The sequence below is a fragment of the Vulpes vulpes genome, chromosome X, assembly GCF_048418805.1.
Source record: "Vulpes vulpes isolate BD-2025 chromosome X, VulVul3, whole genome shotgun sequence".
Lineage (NCBI taxonomy): Eukaryota > Metazoa > Chordata > Mammalia > Carnivora > Canidae > Vulpes > Vulpes vulpes.
In genome coordinates, this window is record NC_132796.1 from 76,547,993 (window position 1) to 76,561,651 (window position 13,659).

Below are 13,659 nucleotides of genomic sequence, written 5' to 3' on the forward strand. Positions count from 1 at the left end.
GCATTATATCATAATAGAAATATTTATTAACCTTGTGCACTGCTTGTATTTGAAAACCAGAGCCCAAGTCTTCCTCATGTTTGTGAGTTCCTAGATATATGGTTTGAGGTAAAGAGAGGGTACACAATTCCTCCTGGGATGTCATGTTATGGCATTTATTGTAGTGAGGGAGGTGTGCCTCAGACATGCATGTATTTTTCTTGAATGAGTTGGCATTTGGGGTATGGGAGTGGATGATCTTGGCTCTCAAATCTGTGGATTATGAGATACTTTTCAGCCTGAGTGGTTGCTGAGGCAGGCTCTTAGACTGCCCTAATCTGAATCCCTAACCTATCTTTGTATGTCTGGTATGAATGCCCACTTGTCATCTACATTAACGCATTGGGTTAAGGAGACCTTCATCTCCCGCAGTTATAAGGCAGACTGCTGAATATAAGATTCTAAGTTTAGAAGAACTGCACAGAAACTTCATTCACATTTACAGGTCTCTATATCACTGTATGCTAATAAAGAGTAGCACTCTGAGAACTGGAGTGGTGATAAGTGTGAGAATCTTGAATATCTACAATCCCTTCACCCTTCAGCCTGGCAAAAGCAGCCCCCTTGCTATTGGAGGGCAGCCTCCCTATTCCTAAAGACAAGGCAATAATTTCATCTAAGGGACCTACCTCAAAAGACATTGTTTATCTTACCCAACATCTATATCTTTCATTGCTTCCAACTCAGAAGGATAAGGTATCAGCACAAGGATCAAAATGCAGTCTCTCTTTAGGTGGAAAATCCAGAATGAACTGCATGGACTGGCTAGTATGTAGTAGCATGAACTGGAATAATATATGTTGGAACTGACTTTGAGGTTGACAAATTGGCAAAAAAGGAGACAGAATATTAGTGAATATAGGAGAGTATTTACTGACATGGTAGCACAAACCTGTAACTCAGAATTCAATGACTTGGAGCTGCCTTAATATGCTGCTCAAGTGACATCTTTAAGCATGGACAACAGTCTATAGTAAATGAGATAATAATACTGAACTTCCATGCCAGAATGCTGAAGAATTGGTGAAAAGATCAAAGGGAGTGAAGGTGTTAGAAATGATTTATAGTGTGAGACAAGAGGACCTATCTCTAATGTATTTTCCCTGGAAGGGCAGAGAAGAAACTAATATAATGACTCTGTTGGTGAGGGGAAACACTTATTTTATTTTTTATTTTATTTCTTAGACTTCTTATTTAGAGAAAGAGCACGAGTGAGGGGAAGGGCAGGGGGAGAGGGAAAGAGAGAATCTCAAGCAGACTTCACCCTCTGCATGGAGCCCAACAGGGGGCTCAATCTCACAACCCAGAGATCATGATGTGAGCTGAAATCAAGGGTCAGACAGACACTTAACTGACTGAGCCACATAGGTGCCCCAGGAAGCACATTTTTTAGCTGTCCTGTGCAAACCATGATTAGAAGTAACCTATATTTCAATAAAGATAATAGGATTCTAGAATGGCAGGCCCAGGTGATGGCACAAAACTTTAGGGGCAAGTTGGGCATCATTGCCATAATGTGAAACAAGGTCAGAGTGGAGTAAGGTTATTTTGATTGACAGATATCTGTGGCAATGCCTTCTAGATAGTATTCCAGTGCTAAATGTATGGACAGCTGAGTGGGGTATTATGTCTTTTGTACGAACAGAAAAATGTGAGACTTGGCAAGTCAAAGTCTGATGCTAGCAGCTGTGGTGGAATATCATGGTCTCCCTCCAAGTTTTCAGATCTACAGTGCAAGTTGTCCCACTACTCAGGCCATATGACTTAGCATATCTAATAGTTCTTACAGTATCTATGGTGGATAAGGAAGTACAATCTAGTCATTCTAAGCCATAATATGGGAATTGCAACACAGAATCCTGAGGTTCTGAACAAAAGCCATCATATATTCTATACCAGTAAATTTCTGGTTATTTAAAAAAACAGCTGCTTGTATGCTATTAAAGGCTTAGTATCTATAGAGTGGCTAACTAAGAGACAATAAATGATATATACAGTAGCTGCCCACCATAAATTGTGCATTATAAGATTCACTAAGTGATAATGTTTGGCAGGTTTCAGGTCAGTCCGCTCTATTGATGGAAATTCTACATTCAGGATCCAGCCTGAGAAGGTGCAAATAAATCAGCAGATTTCACAAACTCTAATGCCATTGACCACTGTTGCAATTATGTCCCTAATGGATTATGGGGTGATCTATGACCAGCCAAAAGAAACTGGAATTATCAAGCATAGCGTACAGATGTGTCAGCACAATAAATACTGACGATTGCTATAAAATAACTGTCACCATACTTCAGCTTCAGTTGGAATATCCCCCAAAGAATAATGTTTAAGGGAAAAACCTCCCAGTTGGCAGAGCTGTGACCATTCCACCAGATCCTACACTTTGAATGGAAGGAGTAGCAGCTTGAGCTGATGTCCTGAACTGTGAAGAATGACTTGTTATGCCAAGGTCTTGGAAGGAGGAGAATTGGAAACTGAAGGAAGTTTAGACAAGAGGCCTGTAGATGGATTATGGGAATGGAAACAAAGCATATGTATCTCCATGCCTTATATTAATGGTCATCCAAAGAATTGACTATAGAGAAGGCACTTAACCGAGTATATCTGATGGCTCATGCCATGGATATGAAACAGCTCCTGTCCACAGTTGTCTTAGTCTTGGCACAAGGGATGTTGAATCATCATGATGGTGGTGATGGAGACTGAGCTTAAGCTCAATAGCACTGTATCTCTCTCACAAAGGGTGATTAAGCTACTGCCAATGCTGAATATATAATTCCCCCATGAGCAATATCTGATTCTGGGCCCTCAATTCTGAACCATCCTTCAAGGATATCATTCAGTGAGTTACCTCATTCCATGTTGAATGCACGTACTCATTCTAGCTTAGAATAGTAGGTAATGGCAGTTATTTGTCCTCACAAAAATGCATACCAACTTTAGACCCATAGGATCAACTCCACTTGTCTATAGTGGTGTGAAATTCTATAATATATCTTGACTTTTCTGCCACTCATTTTCCTCACTCTGACTCACTGTAGAACCATTTGCCAAATGAACCACTCAGGCAGAAACTGTTGTATCACACTCTCTTTTATGGCACTCAAGCTAAGATAACCAGCAATCATTATGTATACATACCTGTATGTACATAATTTATAAAGTACAGGTAGGTACGGCTATGTCAAAATGTATTAAAGATTTTAAACTTACTCATCAATGAAAGCCATTAAAAGTAAGTGTTTCAGGGAAGCCTGGGAAAATGGCAGAGTAAGAGGACCCCAAGCCTACCTCATCCCATGGGTACAACCAGATAACACTCACATCAGTGTAAATAACCCAGAAAATTATCTAAAGACTGGCAGAACAAACTTCACAACTAAAAGTAGAGAAGAGGCCACATCAAAGAGAGTAAGAAGGGTAGAGATGCATGGGAAGCTAAATGGACCATAGCCGTCTGTGAGGGGAGGTTGCCCCAGGCATGGAGAAGGGGAGGAAACAGACTGTCAAACCAGGGGGCACACACTGGGAAGACAAATTTCAAGAACATTTGGCTTTGAAAAGGAAAGGGGCCAAAATTTTGTGAGTTCCTAAAACCAGGAGGACTTCAAACCTGGAATTTTAAAAATCAGCAGATGTGGCTCTGGGAGAGTCCAGAGGATAAGAGGAAGTGGAGACCCCAACTTTGAAGAGACAGCAGGACAAATACCCAGCAGAGATACAGTGTAGAAATAGCAGTTTGAAAAACACCTGGGACATACAGGAGGAAAAGTAGTTTACTCATTCCAGAGTATATCTGAATGAGGTAAGGCTCACAGGAAGGCCTCTTCAGGAAAAAAGTAGCTGGCGGGCACCATCTCCCAACCCTGCCCCCCAGCATAAACACATGACCATCTACGGGAACCAACACAGTACTGGCATTCACTACCCGACTTGCTAACAATGTTGTGTGGTGCCAAGTTCTGGTGAACAGGGGACAACTCATTGCAGGGCGCTACAAGACTTCATCTTCATAAGGCAATTACCCCCAAAAGCAGGAGACATAGCTGGCTTTCCTAACACAGAGAAACAGACAAACAGATTTAGACAAAGTGAGACAGAAGAATATGTCCCAAATTAAAGGACAGGAGAAAACCACAGAAAGAGACTTACATGAAATAGAAATATGCCTGACAGAAAATTTAAAGTAATGATTATAAATTTAGTCACTGGGCTTCAGAAAAAAAGTGGAAGATGTCAGTGAGACCCTCATCAAAGAAACAGAAAATGTAAATAAGAAGCAGTCAGAGAAGAACACAATAAATGAAATTAAAAATATAATAGAAGATACATCTATGAAGGCAAGGAAATCAAAAGCAAAAACGAACTATTGAGACTTAATCAAGATAAAAAGCTTCTGCACAGCAAAAGAAACAGTCAACAAAACTAAAAGACAACCCACAGAATGGGACTAGATATTTACAAATGACATATCAGATAAGGACTAGTATCCAAGATCTATAATGAACTTATTAGACTCAATACCCAAGAAACAAACAATCCAATCATGAAATGGGCAAAAGAAATGAACAGAAATTTCGCCAAAGAAGACATACACATGGCCAATAAGCACATGAGAAAATGCTCTGCATCACTTGCCATCAGGGAACTATAAATCAAAACCACAATGAAATACCACCTCACACCAGTAAGGATGGTGAAAATTAACAAGACAGGAAACAACAAATGTTGGAGAGGATGCGGAGAAAGGGGAACACTCTTGCACTGTTTGTGGGAATGTGAACTGGTACAGCCACTCTGAAAAACTGTGTGGAGAATCCTCAAAGAGTTAAAAATAGAGCTACCCTATGACCCAGCAACTGCACTACTGGGGATTTACCCCAAGATACAGATGCAGTGGAAGACCAAGACACCTGTACCTCAGTGTTTATAGCAGCAATGTCCACAATAGCCAAACTGTGGAAGGAGCCTCAGTGTCCATCGAAAGATGAATGGATAAAGAACATGTGGTATATATGTACAATGGAATATTACTCAGCCATTAGAAACGACAAATACCCACCATTTGCTTCAATGAGGATAGAACTTGAGGGTACTATGCCAAGTGAATTAAGTTAATCAAAGAAGGACAGACATTATATGGTCTCATTCATTTGGGGAATATAAAAATAGTGAAGGAGATTATAGGGGAAAGGAGAGAAAATGAGTGGGAAATATCAGAGAGGGTGACAGAACTTGAGAGACTCCTAACTCTGGGAAATGAACAAGGGGTAGTGGAAGGGGAGGTGGGCTGGGGGATGGGCTAACTGGGTGATGGGCACTGAGGGGGGCACTTGATGGGATGAGCACTGGGTGTTATGCTATATGTTGGCAAATCAAACGCCAATAAAAATATATACAAAAAACATAATAGATGGAATAAATAACAGGCTAGAGGAAGCAGAAGAACAAATTAGCAACCTAGAAGACAGAGTAATGGAAAGTAATCAAGCTGAGCAGGTGAGAGAAAAAATTATGTAAAATGAGAATAGAACTTAGGGAACTCAACAACTCTATCAATCATAATATTTGCAGCATAAGGATTCCAAAAAAAAGAAGAGAGAAGGAAGCAGAAAAAATTTTTTGAAGAAGTAATAGCTGAAAACTTCCCTAATCTGGGGAAGTAAACAGATATCCAAATCCAAGAGACAGAACTCCCTCAATAAAATCAACCCAAAGAGGGTCACAACAAGATGCATACTATGTAAAATGGCAAAATGTAATGATAGAGAACTTTAAAAGCAGAATGAAAAGGGAAGTTATATACAAAGGAAACCCCATAAACTATTGGTGGATTTTTTAGCAAAATCTTTGCAGGCCAGAAGAAAATGGCATGATATATTCAAGGTGCTGAAAGGAAAACATTTGCAGCGAAGAATACTCTATCCACCAAGGCTATCATTATGAATGGAAGGAGAGATAGTTTTCAAGACAAATAAAGTTAAAGGAAATCATAACCACTAAACCAGCCCTATAAGAAATGTTAAAGAGGATTCTGAGAGGAAAAAAGTACCATAATTCCTCTTTGAAGGAAAAAAGCACTAAAAGTAACTATATCTATGGGGAAACTGGGTGGCTTAGTTGGATAAATTTCTGCCTTTGGTCAAGTTATGATCCCAATGTTCTGGGATTAAGCCCCACATCAGGCTTTCTGCTCAGAAAGGAGTCTGTTTCACTCTTTCCTTGTTCCTCTGTGTGTGCTCACACTTTCACTCCCTCTGAAATAAATAAATACAATCTTTTAAAAAATAAATATATATGTAAAAATTAGTCAAAGGTCTCCCAAAATAAAAGGATGTAAAGTATGACAACATATACCTAAAACATGATGGTGGGGGGGAAGAGGAATAAAGAATGTTCAGGGGGGAAGCCCGGGTGGCTCAGTGGTTTAGCGCTGCCTTCAGCCCAGGCTGTGATCCTGGAGGCCAGGGATCAAATCCCATGTCAGGCTACCTGCATGGGGCCTGCTTCTCCCTCTGCTTGTGTCTCTACCTCTCTCTCTCTCACTCTGTGTCTCTCATGAATAAATAACTAAAATCTTTAAAAAAAAAAAAAAAGAATGTTCAGGGACGCCTAAGGCAGTCAGTTAAGTGTCTGACTCTTGATTTTGGCTCAGATTCATGGTCTCAGGGTCATAAGATCAAGCCCCAAGTCAGGCTTCACACTGAGCATGGAGCCTGCTTAAGACTCTATCTCTCCCTCTCCCTCTCCCACTCCGCCTCCCTCCTCTGCCTCCCCACATCTCTCAAAAAAAGAATGGATTCAAATTTAAGCGACCATCACCTTAATATAGACTGCTATACTTAGAAGATGTTATATACAAACATAATGGTGTTCAATTTACCAACATACAGAAAATTGAACACCATTATGTTTGTATATAACATCTTCTAAGTATAGCAGTCTATATTAAGGTGATGGTCGCTTAAATTTGAATCCATTCTTTTTTTGAGACCAATAAAAATTAATTAAAAAAAAATAAAAAAAAAATAAAAAAAAATAAAAACCACCTGGAAAATATAAAAAAAAAAAAATAAATAAAAAAAAAAAAAAAACATAATGGTAACCACAAATCAAAAACCAGTAATAGATATCCAAAACAATAAGGAGAAAGGAATCCAAGTATATCACTGAAGCAAACCAGCAAACCATGAGAGAAAAGAGCAAGAGAAGAAAGTATCAGAAAAGAACTATAAAAACAATCACAAAAAAAGTATTGAAATGGCAAAAAATACATAATTATAAATAATTATTGGACTGTAAATAGACTAAGCACTCAAAAGACATAGGATGATGGACTGGATAAAATAACAAGAATCATGTATGTGCTGTCTCCAAGAGACATTTCAGACCTAAACACATGCAGATTGAAGTAGAGGATGGAGAAGCATTTTTCATGTGAAAGATTGTCAAAACAAAGCTGGGGTACCAATACTTATATGAGAAAAACTACTTTAAAACAAAAACTGTAACAAATGAAAAAAAAAGGCCACTACATGATAATAAAGGGAACAATCCAACAAGAAGATATAACAATTGTAAATAGTATGCACCCAACTTTGGAGGACTCAAATACATAAAACAGTTAATACCAAATTTTGAAGAAATAACAACTTGTAATACCATAACAGGAGGGGATTTTAACACCAGATTTACATCAATGGACAGATCATCCAAAGAGAAAATTAAGAAGGAAACATTGATTTTTAGTGACACACTAACCTGGATGGATTTAAGAGATATTTTCAAAACACTGTCTCTTAAACAGCAGAATACACATTCTGTTGAAGTGAACATGGAACGTTCTCCAGAGTACATCACATAATAGGCCAGTAAATCCTCAATGAATAAAAAAGATTGAGGGGAGGGACAAGGTGGCGAAGGAGTAGGGTCCCCAATTCACCTGTCCCCACCAACTTACCTAGATAACTTTCAAATCATCCTGAAAACCTACAAATTCGACCTGAGATTTAAAGAGAGAACAGCTGGAATGCTACAAGTACAATTCGTTTTTAGCCACTCAGCACTGAGCAAAATGACTAGAAAGAAGAACTCACCTCAAAGGAAAATCAGAAACAGTACTCTCTCCCACAGAGTTACAATATTTGGAGTACAATTCAATGTCAGAAAGCCAATTCAGAAACACAATTATAAAGCTACTGGTGGCTCTGAAAAAAAAGCATACAGGATTCAAGAGACTTCATGACTGCAGAATTTAGATCAAATCAGGCCAAAATTAAAAATCAATTAAATGAGATGCAATCCAAACTGGAGGTCCTAACGATGAGGGTTGATGAGTTAGAAGAAAGAGTGAGAGACATAGAAGACAAGGTGATGGCAAGGAAGAAAGCTGAGGAAAAGAGAGAAAAACAATTAAAAGACCACAATGAAAAATTAAGGGAAATAAATGATAGCCTAGGAAGGAAAAATCTATGTTTAATTGGGGCTCCAGAGGGGGCCGAGAGGGACAGAGGGTCAGAAAGCATATTTGAACAAATGATAGCTGAGAACTTCCCTAAGCTGGGGAGGGAAACAGGAATTCAGATCCAGGAGATAGAGAGATCCCCCTCTAGAATCAATAAAAGCCATTCAACAACTTGACATTTAATAGTGAAACTTGCAAATTCCAGAGATAAAAAGAAAATCTGTAAAGCAGCAAGAGATAAGAGATCCCTAACTTCTATGGGGAGAAATATTAGATAAACAGCAGACCTCTCCACAGAGACCTGGCAGGCCAGAAAGGGCTGGCAGGATATATTCAGGGTCCAAAATAAGAAGAAAATGTAGCCAAGAATACTTTATCCAAAAAGGCTCTCATTCAGAATAGGAGAGATAAAGAGCTTCCAAGATAGGCAGAAACCGAAAGAATATGTGACCACCAAACCAGCTCTGCAAGAAATATTAAGGAGGACCCTGTAAAAGAAAGAAGAAAAATAATTCACAAAACAGGGACTGAATAGGTATTATGATGACACTAAACTCATCTTTCAATTCTAACTGAGTGTGAATGGGCTTAATGATCCCATCAAAAGATGCAGGATTTCAGACTGGATAAAAAAGCAAAATAAAATTTGCTGTTTGCTGACTACAAGAGACTCATTGTAGACCTCAGGACACCTACAGCCTAAAAATGAAAGGTTGGGGAACCATTTACCATTCCAGTGGTCCCCAAATGAAGGCTGGGGTAGCAATCCTCATATCAGATAAATTAAGTTTATCCTAAAGACTGTAGTAAGAGATGAAGAGAGACACTATATAATACTTAAAGGGTCTATTCAACAAACAAACCTTAGAATCATGAATATTTATGCCCCTAATGTGGGTGCTGCCAAGTATATCAATCAATTAATAACCAAAGTAAAGACATACTTAAATAATACACTAATTGTAGGAGACTTCAACACAGCACTTTCTGCAAATGACACATCTTCTAAGCACAACATCACTAAAGAAACAAGACCTTTAAATGATACACTGGACCCAATGGATTTCACAGATTATATACAGAACTTTGTATATGAACACAACTGAATACACATTCTTCTGAGGAGCATGTGTAACTTTCTCCAAAATAGACCACATATTGGGTCACAAATATGGTCTCAACAGATACCAAAAGATTGGGATTGTCCCCTGCATAATTCCAGACCACAATGCTTTGAAACTTGAACTCAATCAAAGAAGAATTTTGGAAGAAGCTCAAACATGTGGAGGTGAAACAGCATCCTGGTAAAAGATGAATGGGTCAACCAGAAAACTAGAAAAGAATTTAAAAGATTAATGGAAACTAATGAAAATGGGATGCAATCATTCAAAATATTTGGGATACAGTAAAAGCAGTCCCAAGAGGGAAATACATTACAATACAAGCATCCATCAGAAAATGGGTAAAAAAACTCAAATACACAAGCTAACCTCGCACCTAAAGGAACTGGAGAAAGAACAACAAATAAAACCTACACCAAGCAGAAGAAAGATAGTAAATATTCGAGCAGATCTCAATGAAATAGAGACCAGAAGAACTGTAGAACAGATCAACAAAACCAGGAGTTGGTATTTAGAAAGAATTAATAAGATAGATAAACCATTAGCCAGCCTTATTAAAAAGAAAAAAGATTAAATTAATAAAATCACGAATGAAAAAGGAGACATCACCACCAATACCAAGGAAATACAAATGATATTACAAACATATTATGAGCAGCTATATGCCAATAAATTAGGCAATCTAGAAGAAATGGACACATTTCTGGAAACCCACATTGCCAAAACTGGAATAGAAAGAAATAGAAAACCTGAACATGCCAATAACCAGGGAGGAAATTGAAGCAGTTCTCAAAAACCTCCCAAGACACAAAAGTCCAGGGCCAGATGGCTTCCCAGGGGAATTCTATCAAACATTTAAAGAAGAAGCAATATCTATTCTACTAAAGCTGTTCCCAAAGATAGAAAGAGGTGGAATACTTCCAAACTCGCTTTATGATCCAGCATCACCTTAATTCCAAAATCAAAGACCCCACCAAAAAGAAGAATTAGAGACCAAGATCCTTGATGAACACAAATGCAAAAATTCTCAACAAGATACTAGCCAATGGGATACAACAGTATATTAGAAGATTATTCACCATGACCAAGTGGGATTTATCCCCGGGATGCAAGGCTGGTTCAACACTCATAAACAATCAATGTGATAGAGCACATCAATGGGAGAAAAAACAAGAACCCTGTGATCCTCTCAATAGATGCAGAGAAAGCATTTGACAAAATGCAGTATCCATTCCTGATCAAAACTCTTCAGAGTGTAGGGATAGAGGGAACATTTCTCAGCACCTTAAAATCCATCTATGAAAAGCCCACAGCAAATATCATTCTTAATGGGGAAAGACTGGGAGCCTTTCCCCTAAGATCAGGAACATGACAGAGTTGTCCACTCTCACCATGGCTATTAAACATAGTACTAGGAATCCTAGCCTCAGCAATCGGACAACAAAAAGACATTAAAGGCATTCAAATTGGCAAAGAACTGAAACTCTCCCTCTTCACAGATGACATGATACTGTACCTAGAAAACCCAAAAGACTCCATGCCAAGATTGCTAAAACTCATACAGCAATTCAGCAATGTGGCAGGATACAAAATCAATGCCCAGAAATCAGTGACATTTCTATACATTAACAATGAGACTGAAGAAAGAGAAATTAAAGAATCAATCCCATTTACAATTGCACCCAAATCCATAACATACCTAGGAATAAACCGAACCAAAGAGGTAAAGGATCTATACCATAAAAACTACAGAGCACTTCTGAAAGAAATTGAGGAAGACAAAGAAGTGGAACAATATTCTATGCTCATGGATTGGAAGAATTAATATTGTGAAAATGTCCATGCTACCCAGGGCAATTTATACATTCTGTGCAATCCCTAACAAAATACCATGGACTTTCTTCTGAAAGTTGGAACAAATCATCTTAAGATTTGTATGGAATCAAAAAAGACCCCAAAAAGCCAAGAGAATATTGAAAAAGAAAACCAGAGCCAGGAGAATCACAATACTGGATTTCAAGTTGTACTACAAAGCTGTGATCATCAAGACAGTGTGGTACCGACACAGAGACAGACGCCTAGATCAATGGAACAGAATAGAGAACCCAGAAATTGGCCCTCAACTCTATGGTCAACTAATATTCGACAAAGCAGGAGAGACTATCCACTGGAAAAAACACAGGCTCATCAATAAATGGTGCTGGGAAAATTGGACAGCCACATGCAAAACAATGAAACTAGACCATTTTCTTATACCATACACAAAGATAAACTCAAAATGCATGAAAGATCTAAATGTGAGACAAGAATCCATCAAAATCCTAGAGGAGAACACAGGCAACACCCTTTTTGAACCTGGCCACAGCAACATCTTGCAAGATACACCTATGAAGGCAAGGGAAAGAAAAGCAAAAATTAACTATTGAGACCTAATCAAGATAAAAAGCTTCTGCACAGCAAAAGAAACCATCAACAAAACTAAAAGACAACCTACAGAATGGGAGAAGATATTTGCAAATAACATATCAGACAAAGGGTTAGTACCTAAGATCTATAAAGAACTTATTAAACCCACAGCAAAGAAACAAACAATCCAATCATGAAATGGGCAAAAGAAATGAACAGAAATTTCACCAAAGAAGACATACACATGGCCAACAAGCACCTGAGAAAATGCTCCGCATCACTTGCCATCAGGGAACTACAAATCAAAACCACAATATGTTACTACATCACCCCAGTGAGAACGGAGAAAATTAACAAGACAGGAAACAACAAATGTTGGAGAGGATATGGAGAAAGGGGAACCCTCTCGCACTGTTTGTGGGAATGTGAACTGCTACAGCCATTCTGGGAAACTGTGTGGAGGTTCCTCAAAGAGTTCAAAATAGAACTGCCCTGTGACCCAGCAGTTGCACTACTGGGGCTTTTCCCCAAAGATACAGATGCAGTGAAATTGTAGGACACCTGCACCCCAATGTTTGTAGCAGCAATGTCCACAATAGCCAAACTGTGGAAGGAGCCTCGGTGTCCATCGAAAGATGAATGGATAAAGAAGATGTAGTCTTCGTATACAATGGGATATTATTCAGCTATTAGAAATGATGAATACCCGCCTTTTGCTTCAAAGTAGATGGAACTGGAGGGTATTATGCTGAGTGAAGAAAGTCAATCGGAGAAGGACAAACATTATTTGGGGAATATAAAAAATAGTGAAAGGGAATTAAGGGGAAAGAAGAGAAAATGAGTGGGAAATATCAGTGAGGGTGACAGAACATGAGCGACACCTACCTCTGGGAAACGAACAAGGGGTGGTGGAAAGGGAGGTGGGTGGAGGATTGGGGTGATTGCGTGACAGGCACTAAGGGGGGCACTTGACGGGATGAACACTGGGTGTTATGCTATATGTTGGCAAATAGAACTCTGATAAAAATATATTTAAAAAATACCTCAAATAGTAAAGGCTTTACATGAAAAATGCACAGGTAACAATATACTCAGTGGTGTATACTGAGAGATGTTTCCTATATGGTCAGTTACAAACCAGAATTCTCCTCTCACTACTTTTATTCAACATAGTACTGAAATTCCTAGCCACGGGAATCAGAAAACAAAAAGAAATAAAAAGCATTCAAATTGGTAAGTAAGAAGTAAAACGTTCACTATTTGCATATGACATACTATATATAGCAAACCCTAAACACGCCACCAAATGCTACTAGAATTAATAAATGAATTCAGTAAATGAATATACAGACATTTGTTTCATTTCTATATGCTAATAATGAAGAAGCAGATAGAGAAATGAAGAAAACAATCCCCTTTACAATAGCACCAAAAATAATAAGATATTTAAGAATAAACTTAACCAAAGGGGCAAAAGACCTGTACTCTGAAAACTATAATACATTGATGAAGGAAATTGAAGATGACACAAACTAATGGAGACACAGTCCATGCTCATGGAACTAGAACATTCCTAAAATTTGTATAAAACCACAAACACCCTGAATAGCCAAAGCAAACTTG

General features: G+C 38.4%; 1 long non-coding RNA gene across 1 annotated transcript in view; it reads right to left on the bottom strand.

Annotated features, from left to right (window-relative positions):
* LOC140596058 (uncharacterized) overlaps positions 1 to 13,659 on the bottom strand; it is a 239,530-nt gene that overhangs the window by 43,709 nt on the left and 182,162 nt on the right. The window lies entirely within an intron of this gene.